This window comes from Rutidosis leptorrhynchoides, chromosome 2 (assembly GCF_046630445.1).
Source record: "Rutidosis leptorrhynchoides isolate AG116_Rl617_1_P2 chromosome 2, CSIRO_AGI_Rlap_v1, whole genome shotgun sequence".
Classification (NCBI taxonomy): domain Eukaryota; kingdom Viridiplantae; phylum Streptophyta; class Magnoliopsida; order Asterales; family Asteraceae; genus Rutidosis; species Rutidosis leptorrhynchoides.
This window is the reverse complement of record NC_092334.1, coordinates 127,263,376-127,280,899: the sequence shown is the minus strand read 5'-3', so window position 1 is coordinate 127,280,899 and position 17,524 is coordinate 127,263,376.

Here is a 17,524-nt window from a genome sequence, read left to right as displayed (position 1 = left end):
TTCTGACCAAATTTAAACTTAATCTTTATATGATTTCAATATGATAAGAAAAGTATGTATTGTTGAGTCTTGAAAAATTTGGAACTACGTTCATATATTCATTTACCCTTTGACTATTCCCGACGATTCACGAACAATAGTGTGTAAATAAATATGTATATATATATATATATAAAAAAATATAAATGTAAATATATATATATGATAAATGGGGAATAATAAAATATAATTTAAACATAAGAAATAAATACAAAAAATTAGATACAAAATAATTAAGTTATAATTTAAAATGAAGCTATACATAAATATATATATATATATATATATATATATATATATATATATATATATATATATGAATTCTGTAAATAATTATCACATTATGTATATTGAAATATATATATAAAAGATATGAATATTATAAGTATTGTATATACATTATATAGTTATTAAATATTACATAATTAGTAATATATAATATTAATGTATTAAATTACAAATTTATCTATAGTTGTTATATTAATGTCATTACATTCATTATTATTATTAAGGTTAATATTAAAATTTATATTTGTATCATTATAAGTGGTGTTATTAATAACATTATTAATAATGTTATTACTATCATTTTTTTATTATTATTATCATTAACAATATTATTATTTATCACTTATTATTACTAGTTTGTTTATTAATAAAGATATTATTAACAATATTAACATTAGTATTATTAATAAAATTAACATAGTTATATATTTGTTATATATCAAAATTTAAGAAATTATATGTATATATTTATATATATATATATATATATATATATATATATATATATATATATAAACAAGATATATAAATATGATATATATATATATATATATATATATATATATATATATATATATATATATATATATATATATATATATATAAATACATAAACACATACAAAATACAGAATTATATATATAAAAACATATTCAAATTTAGATATATATATATATATATATATATATATATATATATATATATATATATATATATATATATATAATACGGTTAGTTATATAATATATATAAATAAGTAATTTAGATCATAGGATCCAAAAATTTAGTCTCCTATCCCAATCAAATACTGTAACTGATTTTTGTTTATATCTCTAATGTTAATTTTTCATCATTTTCAAACGTACAATTCATTGAAAATTATAAACAGATTTTATTTTTTTATTACTGAGTGAAATATTGAGCTGTCGATCAAGTTGGCTATTTTACCTAATCAAATTATTCGATAAAGTGGAGTAGCACATTCAGTTCTCTCATCAATATTATCATTTATCAATCTTAATTACTTCAAAATTGATCGAAATAAACAGAAAAAGAAACAAAACCCAGGTTCTGCTCTGTTCGAATACAATTTCTTCAGTTCTGCGAATTCTTAAAAATTTTAAAAATGTATTAATGCCGTTAGGTTGGAAATCTTCCACTTAATAAATCTAGAAAATCTCAGGTCTCGAATTTTTCTATCGAGATCCAATTTTCGAGTCAAACTTAAGCCTTAAATAGTCAAATGTTTTGTTCTTGAAGGAATTCGAGATAGTGTTTATGTTTCAGGTTAAATTGAGGATCCAAAAAGTTTTTAGGAAAGATTTATAACATATTTCATTTAGAAATCGTGATGTAAAACGTCCTAAAAATCGAGTTTGATGTTAGAGTTGATAGTTGTGCTTGACCGTGATGAACACTAGCTCAAACTTGAATGAATTTTTAGAATTTATAAATGTAGTCATGTTAGGGATTCTCTAGTGAAATTATCTGAAAAATTTGAACTTCCAATTCTTTATTTCAATCACGAATTCTCAAAGTCAAAGTTAAAATTTAAAAGTCAATGGTTGTGTTCATCACGAAATTGGAAACTGTCTTAATGTTTCTGTTTCATTTGAGGGTCCAGAATGTTTACTTGAGGGATTTAGAACGTTTTTCATGATGTATTCATAGTCTAAAAACGTCTGGAAACTCGAAATCGATTTATGGGTTAATAACCAATTTTTTTTTTTACATTAGCAGTTTAATTATCTTTCTTTTATGATAAAATATTTCAATCCAACTCCATTTTGATCGTTTATTTTAAAGTTTCAAAACGTAATCCAAATATTAAATTTGTATTTTGATTGGGTAAATGGTCGACTGAGTTGTTCAGCAGATGAAGAAGAAATTCAAAACAGCAAAAGGAGATGATATATATAATTAAAATGGGATTAAATCAGAAAATTGATTTGGTTCAGATGGTTGGGTACTTGAGGGTTGAACGGGAGGTCGCGGGTTCGAGTCTTGCTGGTGCCTATTTTTTTTTTAAAACCGTTTATGAGGTAGTTCTATTTTTTTCTAAAAGTAGTTATTATTATTATTGTTATTATTAGTAATTGTTATTTTTATTATCATAATTGTTATTAGTATTATATTAGTTATTATTAATATTAGTTATGGGTTATGGATTATTAGTTATGGTTATTATTATTATTATTATTATTATTATTATTATTATTATTATTATTATTATTATTATTATTATTATTATTATTATTATTATTATTATTATTATTATTATTATTATTATTATTATATGTATTAGTAATCATTTATAATTATAAATTCCATTATTGTGATTATCATTATTAATAATATTATTATTAATTATTTTAGAAATATTCACATATGACAACTTAAGTATTTTTTAATATAACACTAAACAAATTATATATATATATATATATATATATATATATATATATATATATATATATATATATATATATTAATATAACTATAAAAATATTTATCATTTCGAATGTATATACAAATTTAAAATATATGTTATTAATATAAAAATGGTGTAACTAATAAATTTATATATATTTATTCGATTACGATTATATGTATTAATGAAAATACAAATAATATAGGTTCGTGAATTCGAGGCCAACCCTGCATTTATTCAATATCGTCATATGTATTTTTACTACAAAATACATTAGGTGAGTTTCATTTACCCTTTTTACTCTTTACGTTTTTGGGCTGAGAATACATGCAAATGCTTTATTAACTGTTTTACAATATTTATATGCGTGAGTTTCATTTGCTCCCTTTTTAAATGCTTTTGCAATATATATTTTTGGGACTAAAAATGCATGCGCTTTTATAAATGTTTTACGGAATAGACACAAGTAATCGAAACTACATTATATGGTTGAATGATCGAAATCGAATATGCCCCTTTTTATTAAGTCTGGTAATCTAAGAATTAGGGAACAGACACCCTAATTGATGCGAACTCTAAAGATAGATCTATCGGGCCCAACAAGCCCCATCCAAAGTACTGGATGCTTTAGTACTTTGAAATTTATATCATGTCCGAAGGAGGATCCCGGAATGATGGGGATATTCTTATATGCATATTGTGAATGTCGGTTACCAGGAGATCAATCCATATGAATGATATTTTGTCTCTATGCATGGGACGTATGTTTATGAGAAATGGAAATATGAAATCTTGTGGTCTATTAAAATTATGAAATGATTATTTATGTTAAACTAATGAACTCACCAACCTTTTGGTTGACACTTTAAAGCATGTTTATTCTCAGGTACGAAAGAAATCTTCCGCTGTGTAATTGTTCATTTTAAAGATATTAATTGGAGTCATTCATGACATATTTCAAAAGACGTTGCATTCGAGTCGTTGAGATCATCAAGATTATTATTAAATCCGTTATAGTTAGATATATTATAAAATGGTATGCATGCCGTCAACTTTCGTTGTAATGAAAGATTGTCTTTTCAAAAACGAATGCAATGTTTGTAAAATGTATCATATAGAGGTTAAATACCTCGTGATGTAATCAACTGTTGTGAATCGTTTATAATCGATATGGACTTCGTCCGGATGGATTAGGACGGGTCCTTTCATAGTGACTTTCGGATGGACATAAATCCTAAACCGTAACTCGGATTAAGACGAGGTCTAAATGGAAAATCATCTAATCGAACCGAACTAGCTGGAAATAAACTTTTCCTGTAGCCTAGGTTACTAATCAGTTCCAGAAACAGTAAGTAAGGTGCTCCGGTGGGTTCTTGGTGCTCATCACGGTTCTCATCCTTGATGCGTATAGCTTCAAGTGTACAACTCGTTGATGTGTTTGAATCATCTTTACCAAGTTTTGACCATCATAATACTAATGTAAGTCTAAGATATGTAGCACAACTCACTTAAGAGTTGTATGAAGGTTGATGAACCAAAGTTACATCAAGATCTTAGATCCGACACATACAAGAGTTCCAATAGTAATATTAAGCTACAAACTTGAAAGTAAACTAAATAAACAAGATCTTAAGTTGTAGAACTTAGATCTTAGCTAGATCTTAAAGATCCTAGACTAGAAAGTCTAGATCTAGTGTTCTTAAGTTAGATCCTTAGTTATAGAACTTGGATCTTCACTTTAATGAAACCATAAGTTATGAAACTTAGATTTTCATCTTGTAAAATGTATGTAAGCTTGTAAGCTCTTATTTACAACAAAATTAGAAGACCATAAGTTATATAAACTTATATCCAACATAAGTATATGAAGTTATAACTAGAAAGTTATACTTCCATGTTCTTGAACTTATAAAGTTAACTTTAGTTTCAAGAAATATGAGATCAAGATTAACTAGTAATACTTGACCAATTTAACAACATCACAACTTTAAATAAATAAAATGAAGAAATAAACTAAAGTTACAAGTATTAAGCTCATGTTTGTTTCATACTTGAGAAGATTCAAATCAAAGTTTGGATCTTAAGAAAATGAACTTCAAGTCTACAAAACATGAACACAAAGAAGATCATCAAGCTTATGAATTTTAGATCTTGAAAACATTTAAGTGTAGAACCATAAACTAACAAGTTTAGATTCTTGTTCTTGGTTCTTCATCAAACAAAAGATGGAAGTAACCAAGATTACATGAAGATACAAGTTAGAAAACTTGATCTTTAACAACAACAAACAACAACAAGTAATTAAGCAAGAAGAATGATGATGTTTATGTTTAGATTTTTAAGAGAAAAAGAAGAAGAAAATAAAGTTTGTTTACTTACAAACTAGAGAGAAAACCTTGGAGAAATGAAGGTGTAAGTAAGTGTGTGTGAAAAAATGAAATGATACAAGTAAATAAGTAACAAATAAAAAAAAATTGAACTCCCTCCCTTTGCTTGAAATTCGACGGTTTTAGGGCCAAAGGGGAAGGGTCAAGACTCACTTTCTTGTGTTGGGAGGTGGTGAAAGCTAGAAATGGATTAAAGTTAAGTTGCATGGGAGCTTGGTGCTAACATGCTTGTGACAAGTCTCTTCATACTTAAGTTAATTAATCCAAGTTTAAGCCTTAATAAGTCATTAGCATAATAGTGGGCTAACTAGTCCATTAAGAAAGTAGGGTGGGCTTCCAAGTCCATAACCATTAATAAAGGCCCAAGTCCAAGTAAGTAACAAATTAAGTAAATATAGCCCAAGTAATTAACTAGTTACATTAGTTAATTAAAAATGATTAATAATAATTAATCATGAACGTAAATAATATTCGAAATATTATTCGTGTAAAGTACGTGTGTCACAAGACGAGTCGGGACATGTAAAGTCAAATACGATAACAAGTAAATGTATAAAAATACATTTAATAAAGCACAATTATTAATAATGAATATTAATAAATATACGTTAGAAAATCCAGGGTCGCTCCCAAATCGCATTGATGTTAACAATACCATCAAAGATTGAAACTCCTGCTTGAAGTGAGTATCGAACCTGGGTTCGCAGTACCCAAGTTAGATCTCACACCATTCTACTCAAGTCAAAGCTTCGGTGGTAAAAAAAACTAAGTGACTTATTGATTATAAATCAGGAAAGTCCCTAATATAACTTATTATCTATTATGTCACTAATATCACACATAAATTATATCATTATCCATATATACTATGGTGCTCTTAACTTTTTAAGATATGTTTGTCTAGTTCTATGACCACATCCATAAATAAGGATGTGGCATGAATATCTATATGCTTGCTGAAAATTGAAAATTGAAAATTATTTGTTTTTTTTATATCTACAAAATATAAATAAACTGTAATTATTAAAACTTTTATTTTTTATTCAAATATATAAATTGTTAGGTAATAAGAAAAATGGTTAAAGCTATAAATAGGGTATATACTTTCTTAAATGTTCCGATGTCCCACATATACTCGTTTTTGTCTCATGTCGGCTATATACTTTCAAAAAGTGTACCAATATAGGCAACTATACTTTTTTACTTGTAATTAAAACAACTGATGACGTGACTTCTAAGTAGTCATGACACGTCGATGATACATCGAAATAAAAACTGAAAGTATATAGTCTATATCGAAACACAACTGAAAGTATCTGCTAGTCAATCACTCGCTTATAATTAACTTCAACCTATTACCTTAATCCCCTTCACACCCCTTTAAGATGCAAGCATACACCAAAAAACCACATTCGTCTTTGAACTTGTTGATCAAGCGAAAATCCTTCAAATCTGACTTATTGAAGTAGTTGATCAACAAAGTGGACATTGACACATGACTTACGATGTCAAACAATCAAGTAAAAACAAGATTCTTCTGGTTTGATTCGTTATTTGTTGCATACATTTCGTCGAACACTTGTTGTGCGTTAATGTTTTTTCTATTTACGTATAAATTGTGTGTGTATATGTAATATATATTAGTTTTGATTGCTGTTAACATGTCGTTGATGTTGTTTATACTTAGTTTAGTTCTTATGTCTTTAAAAAAAACTCATTTTTGGGTTGTTAACTTATCAATCAGCAACAAACAACAAATGACCCAAAACGCACCACACATAGCGCACCACACACTGTGCGTTACGTGTGGTGTGTAGGTTGTTTCTGTCTTTATTCATTCATTTTGTTTAATGGCCGTGGTTGTTTGTTTTCAGGATTATATATTGGCTGAGCTTACATTAAGGAATAGCACCAATTTGATTAAGTACATACCGAGCCAGTTGACACTGACACCGCGGGAACGATTCGAACAGACAATTTTCGGGCTATGGACGAATGTGCGATCAAAAGAGAACAGCCCGAGCTACATAAATATTATGCTTCAGAAGAAGGAGAAGAAGAGAATGCCATTTAGTGTCCAAATCCAAGACGAACACGATGATCTTTGGTTTGGGTTGTCTCGTTCATTAACCGTGAGGTTCGGTCGATGTGAATTTTGCTTGATTACTAGTAGTAGATTCAATGCGCTTACCTTCATGGAACATTATGTTCCTATAGAGGTTAGACGGACGACGCCTCCCAATAGAGAACGATGTTTTTATGAAGATATTGCTGAAGCTAAGTTGACATTCCAAGTTATTGAAACGATGGTCAAATCAGCCTCAAGGGATGCACGAGTCGTGTTCCCGTCATTGTAACAACCCGTCAAAATCGCTATTGACGCAGTCATTAACCAACGGTCTCACAACAATGGTTACGCCCTCTATATGAGAAGTTTTTGTAAGGATCATGGGACCCAAACAATAGAGTAATTCCAGAGAATTATCCTTCCACAATCGACAAACGAAAGAACAATAAATAAAAGAATTAAAATGCGAGATTTAACATGGTTATATGTAATCGAATGTCGATTACTTTAATCCACGGACCAACTAGAGAGATTTTGTTGATATAATTCATAGATACAACTGAGGGTTACATTAGGATGCTTATATACGCCAAAAACACCTTGGAGAACAAGAAAAACATAAATTTGAAAACTTCTCGCCATTTGAGCCCGCGCCGCGCCTCCAAGGCAATTCTCCAGACAGTCGTTTTCCAAATCTGATGCTCTGTTTCATGTACTAGGCCACATCGGGCCTTCCAAGGCCGCAGCGCGCCTCCTCTATTCGTCCGAATCCTTTTGTTTTGATATCCTTCACATCCAACAATCTCCCACTTGAAGATAGTCAAAACTATGACTCACATTTTGTCAACCCATCATACCAAACTAACCAAGATCGCCAAAGCACCCTTTACCGCCAAACTCCATTTGGGACACGCACACTCCTATCACATACACCGGATAAGCAGACTTTCGAAACAAGGTCTTCAACACTTCTTGTTAGAATCGAATCATCATCTCTCTATCTCCCTAGTCGGTCACCACCTTCTCATTAGTTCATGAGAAGACCCGTTGAAGCTATGCAAAACCTCAACTTGTCCATTGACACCACCTTAGTAAACATATCCGCGGGATTCTTCATACCAAGGACTTTCTTCAATGTCAAAGTACCATCTTCAATACGTTCTCGAATAAAATGATACCTCAAATCAATGTGTTTCGTACGATTATGAAACACCGGATTCTTTGCGAGATTGATTGCACTTTGGTTGTCATAATATAAGATGCAATTATCTTGTCTTTTACCTAACTCACACAAGAAGTTCTTCAACTAAACAAGCTCTTTAGAAGCTTTCGCAATAGCCATATACTCGGCCTCGGTGGTCGACAAAGCAACACTCCTTTGTAGTCTAGACATCCAAGTAACCACCGTCTTACCAACCATGAACACATATCCCGTAGTACTTTTACCCGAATCACCAAATCCACCCAAATTTGTATCCGCATAACCTCTAAGTATAACATTGCCCTTAGTGAAACACAATCTCATACTAGAAGTACCTTTTAAATAACGAAACAACCATTTGACTGCTTCCCAATGCTTCTTCCCCAGATTAGACATATAACGGCTTACAACTCCCAATGCATGCACTATATCCGGTCTCGTACAAACCATGGCATACATAATACTTCCTACGGCCGATCTATACGGAACCTTTCCATCTCCGCTTTGTCTTCTTCCATTTTAGGTGATTGATTCTTCGATAACTTTATCGCGCTACCCAAAGGCATAGTACGAGCCTTTGCTTTATTAACATTAAACGTTTCTACTACTTTCTCAATATACTTGGATTGAGACAAGTATAGAACACCTTTAGCACGATCACGCACAATACTCATTCTGATTATTTGCTTAGCACTACCAAGATCCTTCATCTCGAACTCTTTTGAAAGCATACTTTTCAACTTATTGATCTCGAACATGTCCGAACTCGCAAGCAACATGTTGTCAATGTATAACAATAAGATTATGTAAGAAGACTTGAATTTCTTCAAGTAACAACAATGGTCCGCTTCACATTTTACAAAACCAACCTTCTTCATAAACTCATCAAATCTCAAGTACCATTGCAGAGGTGCTTGTTTCAATCCATACAAACTTTTCTTTAACATACAAACCCACTTCTCTTTACCTTTTACCTCAAAGCCCTAGGGTTGCCTCATGTAGATCTCTTCATCAAGATCCCCGTGTAAGAATGCGGTCTTCACATCTAGTTGTTGTAGATGTAAGTCCTCGGATGTGACTAACGCTAGCACCAAACAAATAGTAGTCATCTTCACCACCGGTGAAAATATCTCTTGGTAATCAACCCCTTTCCTTTGTTGAAACCCTTTAACCACTAACCGTGCTTTGTACCTCTTCTTGTCATCCACCTCATTCTTTATTCTATACACCCATTTGTTTTGCAACGCCTTTTTATCATGAGGTAATTTCACAAGTGACCAAGTCTTGTTCTACTCAAGTGACCCCATCTCTTCTTTCATAGCAAGCTCCCATTGTATGGATTCTTTGGACTTTATTGCTCCAAAGTAACTTTCGGGTTCACCGTTTTCTGTATAGAGCAAGTAGTTTGTTGATGGAGAATACCTAGGATTAGGTTTATCGAGCGTCTAAGAATAGGAGCAACCGGTATGGTTGGACCGGTTTCATTAGCCTCCTCATTACTAGAACTCGTACTACGTTTGGGATTATCACCGCTATCCGAACCATCCCCATCATTGTCAAGATCCGACCCATCACCCTTAATCGGCAATTCATTGTTCCCCGAACTCCCACTAGAACCCGCAAGATCATCAAAAGAAACATCATCAAGAATAACTTAATCCGATTTTTAACTCCCCGTTTCCGATTTACCATAGACCGAATCTTCATCAAAGGTAACATCACGCGATCAAATAACCTTTCTAGCTTCATTATCTCAACAACGATAGCCCATCTCATCCGAACCGTAACCAACTGAAAGGACCCGTTCATATACATTATAAACGATTCACAATAGTTGATTACATCGCGAGGTATTTGACCTCTATATGATACATTTTACAAACATTGCATTTGCTCCCATCACCTCCATAGCTATAACCCATAATTTCCTTAGCTTTAACTCATTCAAAAAAACTATTTTGAAATCACTCGGACAGCACTCCGTCGTAATATTTTATGTATACTAATAATATCTTGAAATAATACAGAGCAAATATATATATATATATATATATATATATATATATATATATATATATATATATATATATATATATATACATAAATCGATTGATAGAGTTTAGAGAAATATATTTTCAAGTTTCTATGAAATAATGAAACATATTGAATTCTATTTATAATAGATTTTTGAATTATTAAAGTGAATTATTAAAGTATGAATTATTAAAGTGAATTATTAAAGTATGAATTATTAAAGTGAATTATTAAAGTATGAATTATTAAAGTGAATTATTAAAGTATGAATTATTAAAGTGAATTATTAAAGTATGAATTATTAAAGTGAATTATTAAAGTGAATTATTAAAGTGAATTATTAAAATTAAAGTAAAGTAAAAGTAAAAGTAAAGTAAAGGTATAGTTAAAGTATAGTAAAAGTATAAAAACTATGTGTGTATAATACGCGTATAAATATATATAATATTAATTTAAATCGTTATATATATTTAATGAAATAAAATATAAATATCGTTATATTTATTATACTGGTTAAGTAATGAGTTGTCAAAAGTGATTCTAGATATTTATAAAAGTTATATACGTTAAAGTTCTTTTTAAACTGAAAACGTCTTTGTACGTTTGAAAATAGATTAATAGAATATTATGGAAACCAATTCTCCACTAACTTTTGTCTAACTTTCGTAAATGACACTTTTTGTTTTTATTTATAAATAGCTTTACAAATTATTCTGAATATCGTTAAGAGGAATAGATTTTCTCAAATCATAGTGGACCTCTCAACAGAGACTTGTAATCATAATTCAATGTTTCTGATAATTCAATCATTTAATATATATTTTTTAATTTCGTGGAAAATCATATTGAAACAAATACGTTCGTGTAAAGTATTATACGTTTAATACTTTATTAATATTCTCAAGTTATAATATATATATACATAACATATCTATTTATATATAACGGTTCGTGAATCGTCGGAATTTGGTCGAGGTTATAATGAATGTATGAACACAGTTTAAAATTCTTGAGATTTAACTTAACAAACTTTGCTTATCATGTCGGAATAATATAAAGATTAAAGTTTAAATTTGGTCGGAAATTTCCGGGTCGTCACAGTACGTACCCGTTAAAGAAATTTCGTCCCCGAAATTTGATAGAGGTCGTCATGACTAACAATGAGAATGTTATTATAACGATTATAGAATTTTATCATGTTCAAGAAGAATGGATAAAATAATTCGATTACTCGAAGCGTGTGAGTGAAGTTATCGTAAATGAATGAAATAAGATAATAGTGATTCGTTGTATCTTTTAACGTCATCACGATTGATCTCCAAAAAGAAAATCTTTGTAATCTATATTGGATTTGATTATTCGGCGATTAAGAAAATTATGATCCTCTTCGAATTAATGCGATAATCTATTTTGATTTCTCTGTCGGATATTTCACTATAAATCCACCTCATTTGTTTTCTTACAACTCACACCTTCTCAACTCATATTTTAAAGTATTTGTCAATATGCTTCATCCAGTGCTGATTCTTGATATACTCCTCACTTTCATATCTGTCGCTCTTCTTTTTCATCTGCCTTCGGAAGAATCTATTTACTTCTACTATACTCTTGGTTTTATAGTGTTTTTAGTTCTCCCGTGTCTTTAAATTGCTATATGCATTGATATATACGGTTTGTGATTTCTGGGTTGTTGTTGGGTTTTATATCTTCCCTTATATTTCAAAGTCCTTGCTTCTTCTATAATCATTGTCATCCACAGTTAATGCTCTATTCTATTTGCTATGATTTATACTCCCATTTCTAGTTCGGAGCTTTGTCCTTTCGTTTCTTCTTCTTACGATTAAGCACCGCTTGTAATGGTCCAGAATTCGCAGATATAAATTTCGGAATGAACATTGTTAATGTTCTAGGAAGGAAATTGTAATGACACGATCTTGACTTGTCAAATTACCAGAATACCTCGGAAAAGGCCGAATCATCAAGAAATATTTTCTTGATATTTAGAGATAAAAGAGAATACAAGAGTCGTGTAACATAGCACATGATGACGTTATGATCTGTGAATCATCATGTTCCATTTAGAAACTCAGCATGAATTACTGTAATATAATCACGTTGATCAAGTGTCATTATATTATACTAACTCATGCTTCAGCTCCCAACACTTCTTCAAGAATATTCCTATTTTAAACTCGAATGTTTCAGAATTTAGAAACTAAAATAGTTTCTTTTATGATATAATACAGATAGCGCGAAGAGGTAAATGATTTCAGATAAGAATAATTATAAAAATATCTTCAGAAGTATGGATGATATTTATAATGAAAGATACGATGATATCTTAGAATGTCTAATATCAGAGGATGATGAAGGATATTATCCGCAAGGATTTAGAGTCAGGAGCAAGGTATTCGTTAATGACTTCAGCAAGTACTGAATCATTTGGATTCTTTGAAGGCAGGTTCAGCCTTTGTGAATTATCCACAGCCTTCTTCATACTTTGCTCAATCCGTTTTTCAGTTCCAAAGCTTCTCTTTTTCTGAGCTTTGCCAATATACTATCCTTTATCATCCAACTTTTTACTGTTAAGGTCGTTTACAGTTTTTGCTGCTTCATCGGCATTTTTCAAAATTTCGAGAACTGGTTCGCAGTTTAGGGTGTTTTTCAGAAATTTCTCATTCAAAGAATGTAAGTCTTGGAGGTAGACGTTGTGTGTATATGTAATTGTTGATGTAGACATGCTGCGTGGTTTCAAAATACTGATTGCTGATTCTCAATAATTGGTATGGCAATTCTTGTTATAAGGTACGAATGAGTATATGATAGGGTTTCGATAATTATAATGATTTTTTTTTTTTGAAAGTCAAAGATCAGTGAAGTTGTTGGTAAGTTTATTGCTAATGTGGTGAATATAAACGATTCCCCGGTAACGTTGGCGAAAGGGCAACGTATCTATTGAGGTTATAATAAGACTGTTTTGATTGAGAAGTCGAAGTTGACTTGCTGGAGATGTGACAAAACTGTCTATTTTGAAACGGAATTGAAAAGTTATTTTAGCTAGTAAATGCCAAAGGGTCTAACACGGATACATGTCGAACTATGACTTGGGTTTTGAGAGTTTTTCAGGTGTATAACTGTGGGTAACATGTGGTTGGATCATCATCTCGATTGTTCCTTAGTTGAAGTGTCTTCAGGAATTTCGAAGGGTTTGAGCACATATTGTAATCGTTAATACATATGATGTTCTAACACAGTTTTGAAGTCAAAGTATAGCTTTGAAAGATATAGGAATCTAAGAGTGATGATACTGGTTATATTTCGAATTGAATTATGCGATTTCAAAATCAGAATATGTAATTGAATTTGAATGAGTATGATTGTTTTGATTTATATGAAAGAATGGATATTGTTGTGAAAGTAGGGAGTATAGTTGATGATTGCTGAATCAGTTTCAAAAAATGTAATATATTAATTGTGAATTTATATATCTCTCGGGTATTACCTACCCGTTAAAATTTTTTCACAATTAATATTTTGTACAAAAGAAGTTTATTACAGTCTTTATGAAAATATATGTGTATATTTTCTTTAGATGTAATATAGATTTAATGAGTTAATATTAAATTAAACTCATTTGTTTTATGGTTGGAACTAGAATTGAGTAATCCCTAAAACTTTATAAATTGCATAAGTATTTCTTCAATAATATTGAAATTATGAATCATTACTTTGTTATTTGTTGGTTTTCGTGAAATTCTTGTGAACTTCGCAAGGTACGAATGATGTTATTTGAAAAGTTTCGAGTACATCGATGATGAAAGTGTAAAATCAAACATATATTCGAATAATACACTTGATTTATTATGAATTGGATTTTTATTGAATTGAGACAGAGATTGTAATTAACGATGGTTAAGTTGCGAACGAAGGACGTACATCATTGCATATTTGTAATATGAATTAACTGAGTAGTTAAGATTCACACATAATAGCTTAGTACGGGAAGATTTATTATAGTTTAAAAAATTTATACATATAAAATATACATATAAATCTTTCAATTGGAAATGAGTTAATACTTCATAACTCGTTGATACAATATATTTGTTGTTGATTCGTAATGATGTCCACAATGATTCTTGAACTAACAGAGTTTGTGATGTTACAGGTGCTGTTGATTCTGACGATACTGATGGCACTGACTGTGTTGATGATGCTACGGTCCTGTTGATGCTGTTGGTAAAACAAATCTAGCTTGTAAATTGTACACCATTTTCGATCAAAGTTTCTACTCTACCATCTCCGTTCACTCATCCGATTTACGGTCAGAATTAAATAATCTCTAAGATTTTGGAGATTACATAACTGCTGCAGAAATATCTCTTCAATGAAGTTTATGAATTAATGCTTTATCGTTTGTTGTTGTTGATATTCCTGGATATTTACAGGGGGTATAACGTTGATGTTTGAGATACAGATTGTGATGTTGCGGTGTGGGATGTGGATGTTGTTATTGGTGGTGGTGATGGTACTGTTGGTGTTGCTGATGGTGGTACTGTTTATGCTGCTGGTGCTGCTGCTGGTGTTTGTAACCTTTGCACCATATTCTCCAAAGCCACTACCCGAGTGCGAAGCTCGTTCACTTCTTCTATTACACCGGGGTGATTGTCGGTTCGGACGAGCGGATAAATAAAATCTAGAATTTGGTGTAGTATGTAATCGTGACGAGATACTCTAGATATAAGAGAGAAAATGGTGTTTCGGATAGGTTCAACGGTAAGTGCTTCAGGTTCTTCGCCAAGAGGGCAATGTGGTGGATGGAAGGGATCACCTTCTTCTTGTCTCCAATGATTAAGGAGGCTACGAACCCATCCCCAATTCATCCAGAATAGATGATGACTAATTGGTTGATCCATTCCGGTCACACTGCTTTCGGAACTTGAGTGGGATTCCATTTCGGAATCCGAGGGACTTGAACTAATGACGAATTCTATTTTTTACGATTGAATAAAGAATTTTTCGATATGAAATGATTTTCCGACTATCGGGTGGTATTCTAATTATATAGAGCAAAAGGTTTCGTAGATAACGGAGGAATTTACGGAATATGTCAGGCAAAGTTTACAGTAACAGATACGCTAAGATATGAATTAGCATATACGCTAAGATATGAATTTTGTCTATACACTATTCATGCAATCAATGCAATAAGATGTATCTAGACTAAGAATGATAAGCAGGTAATTTCCGACAAAAATGATGAGCAAAACTTTTGACATGCAGACACGGTTGAAGTCCAGACTCACTAATGCATCCTAACGACTATCAGTTAGACACACTAATGCAGACCTGGTTCGCTAAGACCACCGCTCTGATACCAACTGAAAGGACCCGTTCATATACATTATAAACGATTCACAATAGTTGATTACATCACGAGGTATTTGACCTCTATATGATACATTTTACAAACATTGCGTTCGTTTTTAAAAGACAAACTTTCTTTACAACGAAAGTTGACGGCATGCACACCATTTCATAATACATCCAACTATAATTGGCTTAATAACAATCTTGATGAACTCAATGACTCGAATGCAACGTCTTTCAAAATATGCCATGAATGACTCCAAGTAATATCCTTAAAATGAGATAATGCACAGCGGAAGATTTCTTTAATACCTGAGAATAAACATGCTTTAAAGTGTCAACCAAAAGGTTGGTGAGTTCATAGGTTTATCATAACAATCATTTCAATATATTAATAGACCACAAGATTTCCGTTTATAATTATATGTACACTCGCAAGTGTATAAAAGTATTCTATAAGTTGTAGGCACCCGATAACAAGCCTTAACGTTCATGTTTTACCCTCTGAAGTACACCAGATCAGGTGTGTTTAAAATAACCTCGAAGTACTAAAGCATCCCATAGTCAGGATGGGGTTTGTCAGGCCCAATAGATCTATCTTTAGGATTCGCGCCTACCGTACATAGACAAGTAGTTTAATGTTACCAAGCTAAGGGTATATTTCTGGTTTAAACCCACATAGAATTAGTTTTAGTACTTGTGCCTATTTCGTAAAACATTTATAAATCAGCGCATGTATTCTCAGCCCAAAAATATATATAAAAAGGGAGCAAATGAAACTCACAATACTGTATTTCGTAGTAAAAATACATATAACGTCATTTAACAAGTGCAAGGTTGGCCTCGGATTCACGAACGTATCAATATTGAGATTCAATATTGCAGGAAAGTACGTAGACGCAACGGTGATGATAAACACTAGATTGACCTCACGAGCATACCCATGAACCATACCCATCACCTCCATAGCTATAACCCATAATTTCCTTAGCTTCGACTCATTCAAAAAAACTATTTTGAAATCACTCGGACAGCACTCCGTCGTAATATTTTATGTATACTAATAATATCTTGAAATAATACAGAGCAAATATATATATATATATATATATATATATATATATATATATATACATACATACATACATACATAAATCGATTGATAGAGTTTAGAGAAATATATTTTTAAGTTTCTATGAAATAATGAAACCTATTGAATTCTATTTATAATAGATTTTTGAATTATTAATGTGAATTATTAAAGTATGAATTATTAAAGTGAATTATTAAAGTATGAATTATTAAAGTGAATTATTAAAGTATGAATTATTAAAGTGAATTATTAAAGTATGAATTATTAAAGTGAATTATTAAAGTATTAATTATTAAAGTGAATTATTAAAGTATGAATTATTAAAGTGAATTATTAAAGTGAATTATTAAAGTGAATTATTAAAGTGAAAGTAAAGTAAAAGTAAAAGTAAAGTAAAGGTATAGTTAAAGTATAGTAAAAGTATAAAAACTATGTATGTATAATACGCGTATAAATATATATAATATTAATTTAAATCGTTATATATATTTAATGAAATAAAATATAAATATCATTATATTTATTATACTGGTTAAGTAATGAGTTGTCAAAAGTGATTCTAGATATTTATAAAAGTTATATACGTTAAAGTTCTTTTTAAACTGAAAACGTC